We start from the raw sequence: 18,463 nt of genomic DNA on the forward strand, positions 1-18,463 counted from the left end.
CCAGCACGCTCCCACTGCGCCAATCTGCGAGAACGTCGCATCTTCCTCCAGGGCTCTGACTGTAGTGTGAGACATTATTGTGCTTAAAAACGTTAGTAAAACGGGGTCTCGTCCCCCGGACATCTGGATTATCGGCCCGGCATGTTACCACTGCCGTACTCTGCTGCGAGGGCAGGGCGTATTGCACCAGGCTCTGTCTGTAGTGTGAGACATTATTGTGTTAAAATAACTTTAGCAGAGCGTGGTTTCGATCCACGGACCTCTGGGTTATGGGTTCAGCACGCTTCCACTGCGCCACTCTGCTGCTGTGAGAGCGCGTCTTGCTAGCTGCTCTGGCTGTGCTGTGAGACATTTTGTGTTGAAGTAACTTTAGCAGAGCGTGGTTTCGATCCACGGACCTCTGGGTTATGGGCCCAGCACGCTCCCACTGCGCCACACTGCTGCTGCGAGAGCGCGTCCTGCTCGAGGCTCTGGCTGTAGTGTGAGACATTTTGTGTTGAAATAACTTTAGCAGAGCGTAGATTCGATCCACGGACCTCTGGGTTATGGGCCCAGCACGCTCCAACTGCGCCACTCTGCTGCGAGAACGTCGCGTCTTGCTCCAGGCTCTGACTGTAGTGTGAGACATTATTGTGTTTTAAAAACGTTAGGAAAACGGGGTCTCGTAGCCCGAACATTTGGATTATTGGCCCGGCATGCTTCCACTGCGCTACTCTGCTGCGAGGGCAGGGCGTATTGCACCAGGCTCTGGCTGTAGTGTGAGATATTATTGTGTTAAAATAACCTAAGCAGAGCGTGGTTTCGATCCACGGACCTCTGGGTTATGGGCCCAGCACGTTTCCACTGCCCCACTCTGCTGCGGTGAGAGCGCGTCTTGCTCGAGGCTCTCGCTGTAGTGTGAGACATTTTGTGTTGAAATAACTTTAGCAGAGCGTGGATTCGATCCACGGACCTCTGGGTTATGGGCCCAGCACGCTTCCACTGCGCGACCCTGCTGCTGTGAGAACGCGACTTCCTCCAGGCTCTGGCTGTATTATGAGTGATTATTGTGTTAAGAAAACGTTAGCAGACCGCGGTTTCGATCCACGGACCTCTGAGTTATGGGCCCACAAGCGACCACTGCGGCACTCTGCTGCGAGGGGAGCGCGTCTTTCCCCAGGCTCTGGCTGTAGTGTGAGATATTATTGTGTTAAAATAAGCTTAGCAGAGCGTGGATTCGATCCACGGACCTCTGGGTTATGGGCCCACACGCTTCCGCTGCGCCACTCTGCTGCGAGAACATCGCATCTTGCTCCAGGCTCTGACTGTAGTGTGAGACATTATTGTTTTTAAAAACGTTAGTAAAACGGGGTCTCGTCCCCCGGACATCTGGATTATCGGCCCGGGATGTTTCCATTGCGCTAATCTGCTGCGATGGGAAGGGCGTATTGCACCAGGCTCTGGCTGTAGTGTGAGACATTATTGTGTTAAAATAACTTTAGCAGAGCGTGGTTTCGATCCACGGACCTCTGGGTTATGGGCCCAGCACGCTTCCACTGCGCCACTCTGCTGCTGTGAGAGCGCGACTTGCTCGAGGCTCTGGCTGTGGTGTGAGACATTTAGTGTTGAAATAACTTTAGCAGAGCGTGGTTTCGATCCACGGACCTCTGGGTTATGGGCCCAGCACGCTTCCACTGCGCCACTCTGCTGCGAGAACGTCGCGTCTCCTCTCCAGGCTCTGACTGTAGTGTGAGACATTATTGTGTTTTAAAACAGTTAGTAAAACGGGGTCTCGTAGCCCGGACATCTGGATTATTGGCCCGGCATGCTTCCACTGCGCTACTCTGCTGCGAGGGCAGGGCGTATTGCACCAGGCTCTGGCTGTAGTGTGAGACATTATTGTGTTAAAATAACTTTAGCAGAGCGTGGTTTCGATCCACGGACCTCTGGGTTATGGGCCCAGCACGCTCCCACTGCGCCACTCTGCTGCGGTGAGAGGGCGTCTTGCTCGAGGCTCTGGCTGTAGTGTGAGACATTTTGTGTTGAAACAACTTTAGCAGAGCGTGGTTTCGATCCACGGACCTCTGGGTTTTGGGCCCAGCACGCTCCCACTGTGCCACTCTGCTGCGGTGAGAGGGCGTCCTGCTCGAGGCTCTGGCTGTAGTGTGAGACATTTTGTGTTGAAATAACTTCAGTGGAGCATGGTTTCGACCCACGGACTTCTGGCTTTTCGCCCCAGCACGCTTCCACTGCGCCACTCTGCTGCTGTGATTGGGCGTCTTATACCAGGCTCTGGCTGTATTTTGAGACGTTATTGTGTTATGTAACTTTAGCAGAGCGTGGTTTCATTCCACAGACCTCTGGGTTATGGGCCCAGCACGCTTCCACTGCGCCACTCTGCTGCGAGAACGTCGCATCTTGCTCCAGGCTCTGACTGTAGTCATCATCATCATCATCATCATCATCTGTTTACCCTCCAGGTTCGGCTTGTTCTCGGACTCAGCGAAGGATACTACCTCTACCGCCTCAAGGGCAGTGTCCTGGAACTTCAGACTTTTGGTCGTGGGATACAACTGGGGAAAATGACCAGTACCTCGCCCAGGCGGCCTCACCTGCTATGCTGAACAGGGGCCTTGTGGGGGGATGGGAAGATTGGAAGGGATAGACAAGGAAGAGGGAAGGAAGCGGCCGTGGCCTTGAGTTAGGTACCATCCTGGCATTCGCCTGGAGGAGAAGTGGGAAACCACGGAAAACCACTTCCAGGATGGCTGAGGTGGGAATCGAACCCACCTCTACTCAGTTGACCTCCCGAGGCTGAGTGGACCCCGTTCCAGCCCTCGTACCACTTTTCAAATTTTCGTGGCAGAGCCGGGAATCGAACCCGGACCTCCGGGGGTGGCAGCTAATCACGCTAACCACTACACCACAGAGGCGGACTCTGACTGTAGTGTGAGACATTATTGTGTTTTAGAACCGTTAGTAAAACGGTGTCTCGTAGCCCGGACATCTGGATTATCGGCCCGGCATGCTTCCACTGCGCTACTCTGCTGCGAGGGCAGGGCGTATTGCACCAGGCTCTGGCTGTAGTTTGAGACATTGTGTTGAAATAACTTGAGCAGAGCGTGGATTCGATCCACGGACCTCTGGGTTATGGCCCCAGCACGCTTCAACTGCGCCACTCTGCTGCGAGCGTGCGCTGCTTGCTCCAGGCTCTGGCTGTAGAGTGAGACATTTTTGTATTAAAATACCTTTAGCAGAGCGCGGTTTCGATCCACGGACCTCTGGGTTATGGGCCCAGCACGCTTCCAATGCGCCACCCTGCTGCTGTGAGAGCGCGACTTCCTCCAGGCTCTGGCTGTATTATGAGTCATTATTGTGTTAAGAAAACGTTAGCAGACCGCGGTTTCGATCCACGGACCTCTGATTTATGGGCCCACAAGAGACCACTACGGCACTCTGCTGCCAGGGGAGCGCGTCTTCCTCCAGGCTCTGGCTGTAGTAGTAGTAGTAGTAGTAATTTATTGAACATTACAGGCTGTTCGCCCAAGATACATGTTCACAGTGCCAGATTACAAGAAACAGAAAAAACCATTAAAATAAACGAGACTAAACAATTATAGACAGATCCATAAACTCACCAACTAAATCTACTGAGCGGTCTCTTACATGGGCGGATGTCCAGTCCACATGTAAGGGCCAACCCTGCAACCCTATAATAATTCAATTAAGTTGCCACTACATGAGACAGAAAGAACCATTAAAACAGACGAAACTAAACAATTATAAACAGATCTATAAACACTCCAAATAAATCAACTAAGCGGCCTCTTACATGGGCGGATGACCAGTCCACATGTAAGGGCCAACCCTGTAACACTATAATCTAATCCTAAAGTAAAAACAAGTACTAAAATTAAGAACATCTACCGGTGCTGCCCGGCCGTGTCATCACCCCTGGTGAGAAGAAGCCGCCCTCCCGATGATGACACGACCGGCCCTATCTGTGGGGCCCTACGAAGGACCCCCACAACTTACCAGATGATCGTGTGTTTCTCTCACCATTCCATTGCGGCCGGCCACGTAAAGCCGGAGCCGCTCTCTTCCCTACCACTAATCTACTGAACGGTCCCTTACATGGGCGGATGACCAGTCCACATGTAAGGGCCAACCCTGCAACCCTATAATCTAACAACTAACTTGGTGGCCCCCCACACGAGCGGGATACCAGTCTCCATGCAAGGCACCACCTCTAGACTAAATCTGCTAAGTTGCCACTCCATAAAACAGAAATAATCATTAAAGCAAACGAAACTGAACAATTATAAACAGATCTATAAACACATCCCAATTCTCACATTTCTCCCTTTTACATATTTCGGGTGGGCCCGTCCCACCCATTCTTTTACGGTTATATCCTGTTCTCCCTTGCCCCTCATTCCTTACCATCCCCTTTACGGTTGTATCCTGATCTCCCTTGCCCCTCATTCCTTACCATTCCCTACTATGCGTGAATAGTGAGAGAAACGCACTTGCCTAAATGTACACCTACATCTGCATCCTACCCTGTCAGCATGTCTAATGAAATCATTACTACAAGCTGACGTTTCTAACATTTAAAATGCCAAGTGCCAATCTCCTACTGACCTATTTATGCTATCTACACCACTATTTACATTCCAAGATCTTGCATCATATACAACCTCGTATTTCTTTCATACATTGTTTTTTTACTGCACATAAGAACTTATTCAGGCCGTTGCCGTTTCTCCACTGATTCGCTACCCATATAATAATTTTCTGTTCATCTTTTTGTCTACACATTTCCAGTTGCTTGGTATTTAGAAATTTTTCTCTTAGTTCCTCTGTCCCTATACAGCCACAAAGTAAATGTAAATCATCATTCTTAGCTTTACATAGTATACACTTAGAGTTCTCTTTACTTCTGATCCATCCTTTGTTTCTATGCAGCCCCAACAACCACCATAATAACCCACTCTTAACTCTTCCATCTCCAAATCTTATGCTTAAGTTGGAGATCTGGTAGACCTTATAGAATAAGCTGAGCGAGTTCCTTTCTCTACATTCTTCCAAGCATTTCTGCATCTGAATGTCTTTAATTCTCAATGTCAGGGCCCTCTGCATTCTGCTATTATTCCCCTTCCATCCCTCTCGCCAGATATATCCCATACCCAATCCCTCAACATAACTTTTGATTTTTGCTAACCAACTCTCATCATACATTCCTTCCAGTTCATATCTATATACTTCCTGCACCAGAAAACCGCCACCTCCCCGTCTTAGTCTGGACCAATAATTTAATACTCTTTTGACACAGTTTAACTCGATAAACTCTCCGCATAAGATTAATGCCCCCACATTAGCTGTACATTGCGGTAGCCTCATAACAGCCTTACTGAAATTATATGTTATTTGATTCAGGCTTACCCTTTTCTTTTCTAATCCCCAGAGTTCGACCCCATATAAAGCTCTGCTCAGGACTAGAGATTCCAGTATTAGCCTGAGTATTTTATAGCTTACTCCTGGATACTTAGCTACTAGAATTTTTATTGCTGCGAGGGCTGCTATCCCTCTAAGTTTGCATCTCTTGATGTGGTCTTCCCACCCTCCTTTCTTATTCAGTATCATCCCTAGATATTCTAATCTGTCTACTTCCTCTATTCTTGCTCCCTGTACCAACCATTCCTTTCTTTTTCTTACCCTCCTCTTACTTACAATCATCACCTTCGTTTTAGTATAGTTAATTTTCAGTGACCATTTATTTGCGTAATCTGCTAGTTTATCCAGACTTTTCTTCAATCCTCCCCTAGTCAGCGTCATTAGCAAAATATCGTCCGCGAAAATCAGGCCTGGGATCTCCATATTACCTACCGTTGGTACAGCCCACTTTGCCTCACCGTGTTCGTCTAGTATATCATTAATAAACAGAATAAATAATATGGGTGATAGTTTGCATCCTTGTTTGAGCCCCAGCTTACACTCTATCGGATTACTTATTACATTGTCTTCTAGTTTAACGCTATTATATACTCTATGATATAGCGCCTCTATCGCACGTATCATTTTCCTAGAAACGCCCAGCTTCCCTAATTTTTCTATTAACGCCTTTCTGCTTACTGTATCAAACGCTTTCTCAAAATCTACTGCTGCCAAAAATATGCTGCCACTTCCCCGTACCGTGTATTTCTCGGTTAACATTTTCACAATCATGATATTATCTATTGTTTGTCTTCCCCTTCTAAATCCTCCCTGGTATTTTGAGATTATACCGTTATTTTCAGAACAGTCCCTTAATCTATTAGCTAAGACTCCTGTGTAAATTTTGCTCAATGTATCTAAAAGAGTTATACCTCGGTAGTTATTAGGTAAATTTCTATTCCCTTTCTTTTTATATATTGGGCATATTATCCCATACTCCCATTCCTTCGGTACCTTCGCCCCGTTGAAAATCTTATTGAATAGCTTAACAATTCCTTCTACCATCGGACCGTATTTACTTATTTGTTTCCAGCATTCATTACTAATACCATTCCTCCCACCCGCTGATTTCAACTTAAGTTTCCCAATCACCCCCTGTACTTCTTCTATCGTAAAATCCCTATCTAGTTCGTGTATACTTACTTCCACATTAGACCACAAGGTCTGTTTTCTTTCCTTATACTCCCAATCGTCCCTTCCTCCTAATAGCTCACCGAAATATGTCACCCATTTTACATAGTCGATATTTCTTTTCTTCAATCCCTTCCCTCCTTTATTGATCATATTTATTCTCTCCCATATTTTTTCCGTTTGATTATTTCTGCATTCCTTGTTTATTTGCTCTGATTGCTCCTTCAACCATTGTTTCTTCTTATCTGCAATTTTGCTTTTATACTCTTTCCTCAACCTGCAGAATGCTTCACGCTCTTCTCTCCCTCCTTTTGCTCTATAGTCTTTTAGCGCTCCCAACGTTGCTTTTCTGAGAGCCTCACATTCCCTGTCATACCAACCCTCCCCTTCCGTTTTTTTCCTTTTGCTGTGCCCGACTGTACGGGTCACTCTCTTCACAGGATACTGCAATAATTCGAGCGCTCTATCTGTGTTGTTTTCCATCAGCGCCCTTTCCCAGCCAATTCTAATTAGATGTATCTCTTTATCCATGAATGTATCTAGTCTTCTCTTTGAGTTCTCTGCCCATATATATTTAGTATAGCCACTACCCCACTCTGTCATTCTTTTTCTCTCTTCCTCTTTATTTTCCTCTAGCCTCACCAAATTGACCCATACCGGAGCGTGGTGCGATTCAATCCAGTCCTCCACTATTATGTTTTTGATGTAACCTAGCAAGTCCTGTGAGCTCATTACTAAATCAATAACGCTCCCTCCTTGTTCAGTGACATAGGTCATTTTACCTTCTTTGTCCCCCTCCCAAAAGCCATTCAAGATGCAGAAACTCCCGACTTCACATAATTCTAAGAGTTTTCTACCATAGTTATTGATTACCTCATCATTACTACTTCTTCCTGCTCCAACTATCAATTCTTCTTCTTTACTATACCTTGGACTTCGCTCGCCTATTCTGGCATTCCAGTCTCCAAGTAATAATATACCGTCCTCCTCATACCTCCCTCTAATGATACCAATTTCTAATAATAATTCTTCAAAGAACTTATCATTTGCATATGGAGATTCCCTGGGGTGACAGTAGGCAAAAGCCAAGCACACATGTTTCTCTCTCCCTGCCTCTCTCCCCATATTAAATCTTATCCACATGACCCCTTCAATTTCACTCTCGATATGCTCTATACATTCGTTCAGCTCTTCTTTGACTAATACTACTATTCCTCCTGGCACGCGGCCCATTTTGCTTTTTCTCTTCCTTGACTTGTGCCTTACCGTGAATCCTCCCCAAGTTATCTCCCTGCCTACTTCTAGCCATGTTTCTAAAAGCGCTACAATATCAAAGCTTTCTATTAATGTTTTTACTTTTACATTGTCTATCTTTCTCAGTACACCTTCAATATTAACAAATCCTATTTTCCAGCCTAGTTACAGCTTTTTCTCCCTACCTTCCAGACCGCCATCTTTAATCTTACTTCTCGTCACCCTCTCACTCTCAGCTTCTACCTCCCTTCCATCATTCCTCGACGGTTTATTGTCATCCTTCTTCTCTTTATCTTCTACACCCTTATTTCTTTTCCCCCATAGGTCTTTCAGGCTCCTGCTTCTTCCCCTGGTCGTAAGGTCTCCCTCTTTCTTATTCCCCCCCAGATCGGTAATCAGAGCACCCTCTTTTCCTTTCGGAACCCTGTCTGCTAACACTTCTTGAACCTGCACAATTGACCTTTCACTCACACTATCTTGCACTGTACTGATTTCTTGCCTCGTTGCTTCAGCCATGGTTACCACATTTCCTCCCTCCTCTTGAGCGTACTCCCGACTCTCTCTTGGCCGTTTCGAACGTTCCTCTTCCTGTTTCAGCCCTTCCTCCATCCTTTTTAATTTTGTTACAGACCAAACACGCCACCATACACCATTTGTTACCACTAGCCTTTGATCCTTGATAAATGCTTTAAGGCCTTGATGTTTAGCTCTGCCTAAATGTTTCCGTAGGATTTTTATATTCTCACTCCCTTCTTTTCCCAAGTCTTTGTTTATCCAGATCCTTTCGCCTTGTAGGTTCTTTGCGTTTCTTAACACTATGTCCGCCATTATGGTTGACATCATCTTCACTTTCACTGGTCTCCTACCTTTCACTTTTCCTACTCTTTCGATATCGTCCATATCCACTTCACTGAAGTTAAGTTTCAGCTTATTTTGTACAAGGTCCACCATTTTATATATAAGCTTAACTCTATCTTCATTTCGTTCTTCCTGTAGCCCATAGATATGTATGCATTTCTTCATCCTTTGTTGGTTAACGATGCCGAGCTCGTTCTTCAGAAACGTCACTTCCTTTTCCAGATCTTTTACCTGCTCTTTTAGCACTCTCGTTGCTCTCTCATTCTCTTCTATTCTTTTTTCTGTGGCTCCCCACTGATCCTTGAACCAGGACTTCATGTCTTCGAAACCCTTGGCTTGTTCCTTTTTGAGTTCATTTACCAATATCTCTCCAGTGCTTGTTTTTATCGTTTCACTTATCATTCCCTTAATTCTCTCCCAGTCCTCCCAGCTCATGTCAGGAGCGGGATTCATCTCTACACCTCCTATAATTAGTAGCACCGTTATTACCGATGCTACCAAAATGACTTCACCAATCATCCCCAGTTCTCCATTATTCGCCGCTTGCTTTGACGCCTTCTTCTGCCTGCCCATCCAGCCACCTATCGCCGCACGATATTGCTCTATGCCGATCATGATATGCTGCTCACACCTTACCTTGTCAAATACTCACTTAGTCTTGAGCTTGAAAACTCCTTTCTACCTCTTATACAGGACCACACGAGACCCCACACAACTTGGTTCACCCAGGGGATAGACACTGCGGTTGCACTAAGTGTTAGCGTGTACTAACCAAGATTGCATGCACTGACTCACTTTGGTAAGGGAAGACACCTATGCAATATTGGCACTCAGTCGTTCATACTGGCGAGAAAAACCACCGCTGCAATCTGTGCGGCAAGACATTTACTGGTATCACGGTCGTGGGATGATTGACCTTGGCAGGCTCTTTGTTCAACTAGACGGTATGCAAACTTACATTACTTAACCTCACTATTAGCCCAGATTCACGTGCAACCAAAATTTCGCTTCCTACTCCACTTAACCCAAACTTTACCACTTACTACCACCTCCTCATATCCAGAACACTTAACTGCATCTCACTGATCAACTAAACATTACGTCTTCACTCGATCCTTCTTCTATTTCACTTATATATCACTCAATGCTCCCTCGCCAATCTGTAGTACTCCAATGTCCGCCGTGGCACCGTCGGGCTCTGGCTGTAGCGTGAGATATTATTGTGTAAAAATAAACTTAGCAGAGCGTGGTTTCGATCCACGGACCTCTGGGTTATGGGCCCAGCACGCTTCCACTGCGCCACTCTGCTGCGAGAACACTGCATGTTGATCCAGGCTCTGACTGTAGTGTGGGACATTATTGTGTTTAAAAATGTCAGTAAAACGGGGTCTCGTCCCCCGGACATCTGGATTATTTGTCAGGCATGCTTCCACTGCGCTACTCGGCTGCGAGTGCAGGGCGTCTTGCTCGAGGCTCTGGCTGTAGTGCGAGACATTTTGTGTTGAAATAACTTTAGCAGAGCGTGGTTTCGAACCACGGACCTCTGGGTTATGGGCCCAGCACGTTTCAACTGCCCCACTCTGCTGCGGTGAGAGCGGGCCTTGCTCGAGGCTCGGGCTGTAGTGTGAGACAATTAGTGTTGAAATAACTTTAGCAGAGCGTGGATTCGATCCACGGACCTCTGGGTTATGGGCCCAGCACGCTTCCACTGCGCGACCCTGCTGCTGTGAGAACGCGACGTCCTCCAGGCTCTGGCTGTATTATGAGTCATTATTGTGTTAAGAAAACGTTAGCAGACCGCGGTTTCGATCCACGGACCTCTGAGTTATGGGCCCACAAGCGACCACTGCGGCACTCTGCTGCGAGGGGAGCGCGTCTTTCCCCAGGCTCTGGCTGTAGTGTGAGATATTATTGTGTTAAAATGACCTTAGAAGAGCGTGATTTCGATCCACGGACCTCTGGGTTATAGGCCCACACGCTTCCGCTGCGCCACTCTGCTGCGAGAACATCGCATCTTGCTCCAGGCTCTGACTGTAGTGTGAGACATTATTGTGTTTAAAAACGTTAGTGAAACGGGGTCTCGTCCCCCGGACATCTGGATTATCGGCCCGGGATGTTTCCACTGCGCTACTCTGCTGCGAGGGGAAGGGCGTATTGCACCAGGCTCTGGCTGTAGTGTGAGACATTATTGTGTTAAAATAACTTTAGCAGAGCGTGGTTTCGATCCACGGACCTCTGGGTTATGGGCCCAGCACGCTTCCAATACGCCACTCTGCTGCTGTGCGAGCGCGACTTGCTCGAGGCTCTGGCTGTGGTGTGAGACATTTTGTGTTGAAATAACTTTAGCAGAGCGTGGTTTCGATCCACGGACCTCTGGGTTATTGTCCCAGCACGCTTCCACTGCGCCACTCTGCTGCGAGAACGTCGCGTCTTGCTCCAGGCTCTGACTGTAGTGTGAGACATTATTGTGTTTTAAAACCGTTAGTAAAACGGGGTCTCGTAGCCCGGACATCTGGATTATTGGCCCGGCATGCTTCCACTGCGCTACTCTGCTGCGAGGGCAGGGCGTATTGCACCAGGCTCTGGCTGTAGTGTGAGACATTTTGTGTTGAAACAACTTTAGCAGAGCGTGGTTTCGATCCACGGACGTCTGGGTTATGGGCCCAGCACGCTACCACTGTGCCACTCTGCTGCGGTGAGGGGGCGTCCTGCTCGACGCTCTGGCTGTAGTGTGAGACATTTTTTGTTGAAATAACCTTAGCGGAGCATGGTTTCGACCCACGGACATCTGGCTTTTCGCCCCATTACGCTTCCACTGCGCCACTCTGCTGCGGTGATTGGGCGTCTGATACAAGGCTCTGGCTGTATTTTGAGACGTTATTGTGTTATGTAACTTTAGCAGAGCGTGGTTTCATTCCACGGACCTCTGGGTTATGGGCCCAGCACGCTTCCACTGCGCCACTCTGCTGCGAGAACGTCGCATCTTGCTCCAGGCTCTGACTGTAGTGTGAGACATTATTGTGTTTTAGAACCGTTAGTAAAACGGTGTCTCGTAGCCCGGATATCTGGATTATCGGCCCGGCATGCTTCCACTGCGCTACTCTGCTGCGAGGGCAGGGCGTGTTGCACCAGGCTCTGGCTGTAGTCTGAGACATTGTGTTGAAATAACTTTAGCAGACCGTGGTTTCGATCCACGGACCTCTGGGTTATGGGCCCAGCACGGTTCCACTGCGCCACTCTGCTGCGAGAACGTCGCGTCTTGCTCCAGGCTCTGACTGTAGTGTGAGACATTATTGTGTTTTAAAACCGTTAGTAAAACGGGGTCTCGTAGCCCGGGGATCTGGATTATTGGCCCGGCATGCTTCCACTGCGCTACTCTGCTGCGAGGGCAGGGCGTAATGCACCAGGCTCTGGCTGTAGTGTGAGACATTATTGTGTTAAAATAACTTTAGCAGAGCGTGGTTTCGATCCACGGACCTCTGGGTTATGGGCCCAGCACGCTTCAACTGCGCCACTCTGCTGCGAGCGTGCGCTGCTTGCTCCAGGCTCTGGCTGTAGAGTGAGACATTTTTGTATTAAAATACCTTTAGCAGAGCGTGGTTTCTATCCACGGACCTCTGGGTTATGGGCCCAGCATGCTTCCAATGCGCCACCCTGCTGCTCTGAGAGCGCGACTTCCTCCAGGCTCTGGCTGTATTATGAGTCATTATTGTGTTAAGAAAACGTTAGCAGACCGGGGTTCCGATCCACGGACCTCTGATTTATGGGCCCACAAGAGAACACTGCGGCACTCTGCTGCGAGGGGAGCGCGTCTTTCTCCAGGCTCTGGCTGTAGTGTGAGATATTATTGTGTAAAAATAAACTTAGCAGAGCGTGGTTCCGATGCACGGACCTCTGGGTTATGGGCACAGCACGGTTCCACTGCGCCACTCTGCTGCGAGAACACCGCATCTTGATCCAGGCTCTGACTGCAGTGTGAGACATTATTGTGTTTAAAAACGTTAGTAAAACGGGGTCTCGTCCCCCGGACATCTGGATTATTTGGCAGGCATGCTTCCACTGCGCTACTCGGCTGCGAGTGCAGGGCGTCTTGCTCGAGGCTCTGGCTGTAGTGCGAGACATTTTGTGTTGAAATAACTTTAGCAGATCGTGGTTTCGATCCACGGACCTCTGGGTTATGGGCCCAGCACGTTTCCACTGCCCCACTCTGCTGCGGTGAGAGCGCGTCTTGCTCGAGGCTCGGGCTGTAGTGTGAGACAATTTGTGTTGAAATAACTTTAGCAGAGCGTGGATTCGATCCACGGACCTCTGGGTTATGGGTCCAGCACGCTTCCACTGCGCGACCCTGCTGCTGTGAGAACGCGACTTCCTCCAGGCTCTGGCTGTATTATGAGTCATTATTGTGTTAAGAAAACGTTAGCAGACCGCAGTTTCGATCCACGGACCTCTGAGTTATGGGCCCACAAGCGACCACTGCGGCACTCTGCTGCGAGGGGAGCGCGTCTTTCCCCAGGCTCTGGCTGTAGTGTGAGATATTATTGTGTTAAAATAAACTTAGCAGAGCGTGGATTCGATCCACGGACCTCTGGGTTATGGGCCCAGCACGCTTCCACTGCGCCACTCTGCTGCTGTGAGAGCGGACTAGCTCGAGGCTCTGGATGTGGTGTGAGACATTTTGTGTTGAAATAACTTTAGCAGAGCGTTGTTTCGATCCACGGACCTCTGGGTTATGGGCCCAGCACGCTTCCACTGCGCCACTCTGCTGCGAGAACGACGCGTTTTGTTCCAGGCTCTGACTGTAGTGTGAGACATTATTGTGTTGTAAAACCGTTAGTAAAACGGGGTCTCTAGCCCGGACATCTGGATTATTGGCCCGGCATGCTTCCACTGCGCTACTCTGCTGCGAGGGCAGGGCGTATTGCACCAGGCTCTGGCTGTAGTGTGAGACATTATTGTGTTAAAATAACTTTAGCAGAGCGTGGATTCGATCCACGGACCTCTGGGTTACGGGCCCAGCACGCTCCCACTGCGCCATTCTGCTGCGGTGAGATGGAGTCTTGCTCGAGGCTCTGGCTGTAGTGTGAGACATTTTGTGTTGAAACAACTTTAGCAGAGCGTGGTTTCGATCCACGGACCTCTGGGTTATGGGCCCAGCACGCTTCCACTGCGCCACTCTGCTGCGAAAACGTCGCATCTTGCTCCAGGCTCTGACTGTAGTGTGATACATTATTGTGTTTTAGAACCGTTAGTAAAACGGTGTCTCGTAGCCCGGACATCTGGATTATCGGCCCGGCATGCTTCCACTGCGCTACTCTGCTGCGAGGGCAGGGCGTATTGCACCAGGCTCTGGCTGTAGTGTGAGACATTATTGTGTTAAAATAACTTTAGCAGAGCGTGGTTTCGATCCACGGACCTGTGGGTTATGGGCCCAGCACGCTCCCACTGCGCCACTCTGCTGCGGTGAGAGGGCGTCTTGCTCGAGGCTCTGGCTGTAGTGTGAGACTTTTTGTGTTGAAACATCCTTAGCAGAGCGTGGTTTCGATCCACGGACCTCTGGGTTATGGGCCCAGCTCGCTACCACTGTGCCACTCTGCTGCGGAGAGAAGGCGTCCTGATCGAGGCTCTGGCTGTAGTGTGAGACATTTTGTGTTGAAATAACTTTAGCGGAGCATGGTTTCGACCCACGGACTTCTGGCTTTTCGCCCCAGCACGCTTCCACTGCGCCACTCTGCTGCGGTGATTGGGCGTCTCATACCAGTCTCTGGCTGTATTTTGAGACGTTATTGTGTTATGTAACTTTAGCAGAGCGTGGTTTCGATCCACGGACCTCTGGGTTATGGGCCCAGCACGCTTCCACTGCGCCACTCTGCTGCGAGAACGTCGCATCTTGCTCCAGGCTCTGACTGTAGTGTGAGACATTATTGTGTTTTAGAACCGTTAGTAAAACGGTGTCTCGTAGCCCGGACATCTGGATTATCGGCCCGGCATGCTTCCACTGCGCTACTCTGCTGCGAGGGCAGGGCGTATTGCACCAGGCTCTGGCTGTAGTTTGAGACATTGTGTTGAAATAACTTGAGCAGAGCGTGGATTCTATCCACGGACCTCTGGGTTATGGGCCCAGCACGCTTCAACTGCGCCACTCTGCTGCGAGCGTGCGCTGCTTGCTCCAGGCTCTGGCTGTAGAGTGAGACATTTTTGTATTAAAATACCTTTAGCAGAGCGTGGTTTCGATCCACGGACCTCTGGGTTATGGGCCCAGCACGCTTCCAATGCGCCACCCTGCTGCTGTGAGAGCGCGACTTCCTCCAGGCTCTGGCTGTATTATGAGTCATTATTGTGTTAAGAAAACGTTAGCAGACCGGGGTTTCGATCCACGGACCTCTGATTTATGGGCCCACAAGAGAACACTGCGGCACTCTGCTGCGAGGGGAGCGCGTCTTTCTCCAGGCTCTGGCTGTAGTGTGAGATATTATTGTGTTAAAATAAACTTAGCAGAGCGTGGTTCCGATGCACGGACCTCTGGGTTATGGGCCCAGCACGGTTCCACTGCGCCACTCTGCTGCGAGAACACCGCATCTTGATCCAGGCTCTGACTGTAGTGTGAGACATTATTGTGTTTAAAAACGTTAGTAAAACGGGGTCTCGCTCTCGGACATCTGGATTATTTGGCAGGCATGCTTCCACTGCGCTACTCGGCTGCGAGTGCAGGGCGTCTTGCTCGAGGCTCTGGCTGTAGTGCGAGACATTTTGTGTTGAAATAACTTTAGCAGATCGTGGTTTCGATCCACGGACCTCTGGGTTATGGGCCCAGCACGTTTCCACTACCCCACTCTGCTGCGGTGAGAGCGCGTCTTGCTCGAGGCTCGGGCTGTAGTGTGAGACAATTTGTGTTGAAATAACTTTAGCAGAGCATGGATTCGATCCACGGACCTCTGTGTTATGGCCACAGCACGCTTCCACTGCGCGACCCTGCTGCTGTGAGAACGCGACTTCCTCCAGGCTCTGGCTGTATTATGAGTCATTATTGTGTTAAGAAAACGTTAGCAGACCGGGGTTCCGATCCACGGACCTCTGAGTTATGGGCCCCCAAGCGACCACTGCGGCACTCTGCTGCGAGGGGAGCGCGTCTTTCCCCAGGCTCTGGCTGTAGTGTGCGATATTATTGTGTTAAAATAAACTTAGCAGAGCGTGGATTCGATCCACGGACCTCTGGGTTATGGGCCCAGCACGCTTCCACTGCGCCACTCTGCTGCTGTGAGAGCGGACTAGCTCGAGGCTCTGGATGTGGTGTGAGACATTTTGTGCTGAAATAACTTTAGCAGAGCGTTGTTTCGATCCACGGACCTCTGGGTTATGGGCCCAGCACGCTTCCACTGCGCCACTCTGCTGCGAGAACGACGCGTTTTGTTCCAGGCTCTGACTGTAGTGTGAGACATTATTGTGTTGTAAAACCGTTAGTAAAACGGGGTCTCGTAGCCCGGACATCTGGATTATTGGCCCGGCATGCTTCCACTGCGCTACTCTGCTGCGAGGGCAGGGCGTATTGCACCAGGCTCTGGCTGTAGTGTGAGACATTATTGTGTTAAAATAACTTTAGCAGAGCGTGGATTCGATCCACGGACCTCTGGGTTACGGGCCCAGCACGCTCCCACTGCGCCATTCTGCTGCGGTGAGATGGAGTCTTGCTCGAGGCTCTGGCTGTAGTGTGAGACATTTTGTGTTGAAACAACTTTAGCAGAGCGTGGTTTCGATCCACGGACCTCTGGGTTATGGGCCCAGCACGCTTCCACTGCGCCACTCTGCTGCGAAAACGTCGCATCTTGCTCCAGGCTCTGACTGTAGTGTGATACATTATTGTGTTTTAGAACCGTTAGTAAAACGGTGTCTCGTAGCCCGGACATCTGGATTATCGGCCCGGCATGCTTCCACTGCGCTACTCTGCTGCGAGGGGAGGACGTATTGCACCAGGCTCTGGCTGTAGTTTGAGACATTGTGTAGAAATAACTTGAGCAGAGCGTGGATTCGGTCCACGGACCTCTGGGTTATGGGCCCAGCACGCTTCAACTGCGCCACTCTGCTGCGAGCGTGCGCTGCTTGCTCCAGGCTCTGGCTGTAGAGTGAGACATTTTTGTATTAAAATACCTTTAGCAGAGCGTGGTTTCGATCCACGGACCTCTGGGTTATGGGCCCAGGACGCTTCCAATGCGCCACCCTGCTGCTGTGAGAGCGCGACTTCCTCCAGGCTCTGGCTGTATTATGAGTCATTATTGTGTTAAGAAGACGTTAGCAGACCGCGGTTTCGATCCACGGACCTCTGATTTATGGGCCCACAAGAGAACACTGCGGCACTCTGCTGCGAGGGGAGCGCGTCTTCTTCCAGTCTCTGGCAGTAGTGTGAGATATTATTGTGTTAAAATAAACTTAGCAGAGCGTGGATTCGATCCACGGACCTCTGGGTTATGGGCCCAGCACGCTTCCACTGCGTCACTCGGCTGCGTGAACACCGCATGTTGATCCAGGCTCTCACTGTAGTGTGAGACATTATTGTGTTTAGAAACGTTAGTAAAACGTGGTCTCGTCCCCCGGACATCTGGATTACTTGTCCGGCATGCTTCCACTGCGCTACTCGGCTGCGAGTGCAGGGCGTCTTGCTCGAGGCTCTGGCGGTAGTGCGAGTCATTTTGTGTTGAAATAACTTTAGCAGAGCGTGGTTTCGATCCACGGACCTCTGGGTTATGGGCCCAGCACGCTCCCACTGCGCCACTCTGCTGCTGTGAGAGCGCGTCTTGCTCGAGGCACTGGCTGTAGTGTGAGACATTTTGTGTTGAAATAACTTTAGCAGAGCGTGGATTCGATCCACGGACGTCTGGGTTATGGGCCCAGCAGGCTTGAACTGCGCCACTCTGCTGCGAGAGCGGCGCTGCTTGCTCCAGACTCTGGCTGTAGAGTGAGACATTATTGTGTTAAAATAACGTTAGCAGAGCGTGGTTTCGATCCACGGCCCTCTGGGTTATGGGCCCAGCACGCTTCCACTGCGCAACCCTCCTGCTATGAGATCGCGTCTTGCTAGCTGCTCTGGCTGTGTTGTGAGACATTTTGTGTTGAAGTAACTTTAGCAGAGCGTGGTTTCGATCCACGGAGGTCTGGGTTATGGGCCCAGCACGCTCCCACTCCGCCACACTGCTGCTGCGAGAGCGCGTCTTGCTCGAGGCTCGGGCAGTAGTGTGAGACAATTTGTGTTGAAATAACTTTAGCAGAGCGTGGATTCGATCCACGGACCTCTGGTTATGGGCCCAGCACGCTTCCACTGCCCGACCCTGCTGCTGTGAGAAATCGATTTCCTCCAGGCTCTGGCTGTATTATTAGTCATTATAGTGTTAAGAAAACGTTAGCAGACCGCTGTTTCGATCCACGGACCTCTGAGTTATGGGCCCAAAAGCGACCACTGCGGCACTCTGCTGCGAGGGGAGCGCGTCTTTCTCCAGGCTCTGGCTGTAGTGTGAGATATTATTGTGTTAAAAGAAACTTTGCAGAGCGTGGTTTCGATCCACGGACCTCTGGGTTATGGGCCCAGCACGCTTCCACTGCGCCACTCTGCTGCTGTGAGAGCGCGACTTGCTCGAGGCTCTGGCTGTGGTGTGAGACCTTTTGTGTTGAAATAAATTTAGCAGAGCGTGGTTTCGATCCACGGACCTCTGGGTTATGGGCCAAGCACGCTTCCACTGCGCCACTCTGCTGCTGTGAG

General features: G+C 49.7%; 3 non-coding genes across 3 annotated transcripts; all 3 read right to left on the bottom strand.

Moving 5' to 3' along the window:
• Positions 1-2,033: 2,033 nt before the first annotated feature.
• TRNAL-CAA (transfer RNA leucine (anticodon CAA)) lies at positions 2,034-2,105 on the bottom strand. Its single transcript has one exon. It is a non-coding gene; the product is annotated as a tRNA-Leu (tRNA).
• An 11,582-nt stretch (positions 2,106-13,687) lies between these two features.
• TRNAT-CGU (transfer RNA threonine (anticodon CGU)) lies at positions 13,688-13,759 on the bottom strand. Its single transcript has one exon. It is a non-coding gene; the product is annotated as a tRNA-Thr (tRNA).
• Positions 13,760-16,312: 2,553 nt separating this feature from the next.
• Positions 16,313-16,384, bottom strand: TRNAT-CGU (transfer RNA threonine (anticodon CGU)). Its single transcript has one exon. It is a non-coding gene; the product is annotated as a tRNA-Thr (tRNA).
• Positions 16,385-18,463: the final 2,079 nt, after the last annotated feature.

This window comes from Anabrus simplex, chromosome 8 (assembly GCF_040414725.1).
Source record: "Anabrus simplex isolate iqAnaSimp1 chromosome 8, ASM4041472v1, whole genome shotgun sequence".
Lineage (NCBI taxonomy): Eukaryota > Metazoa > Arthropoda > Insecta > Orthoptera > Tettigoniidae > Anabrus > Anabrus simplex.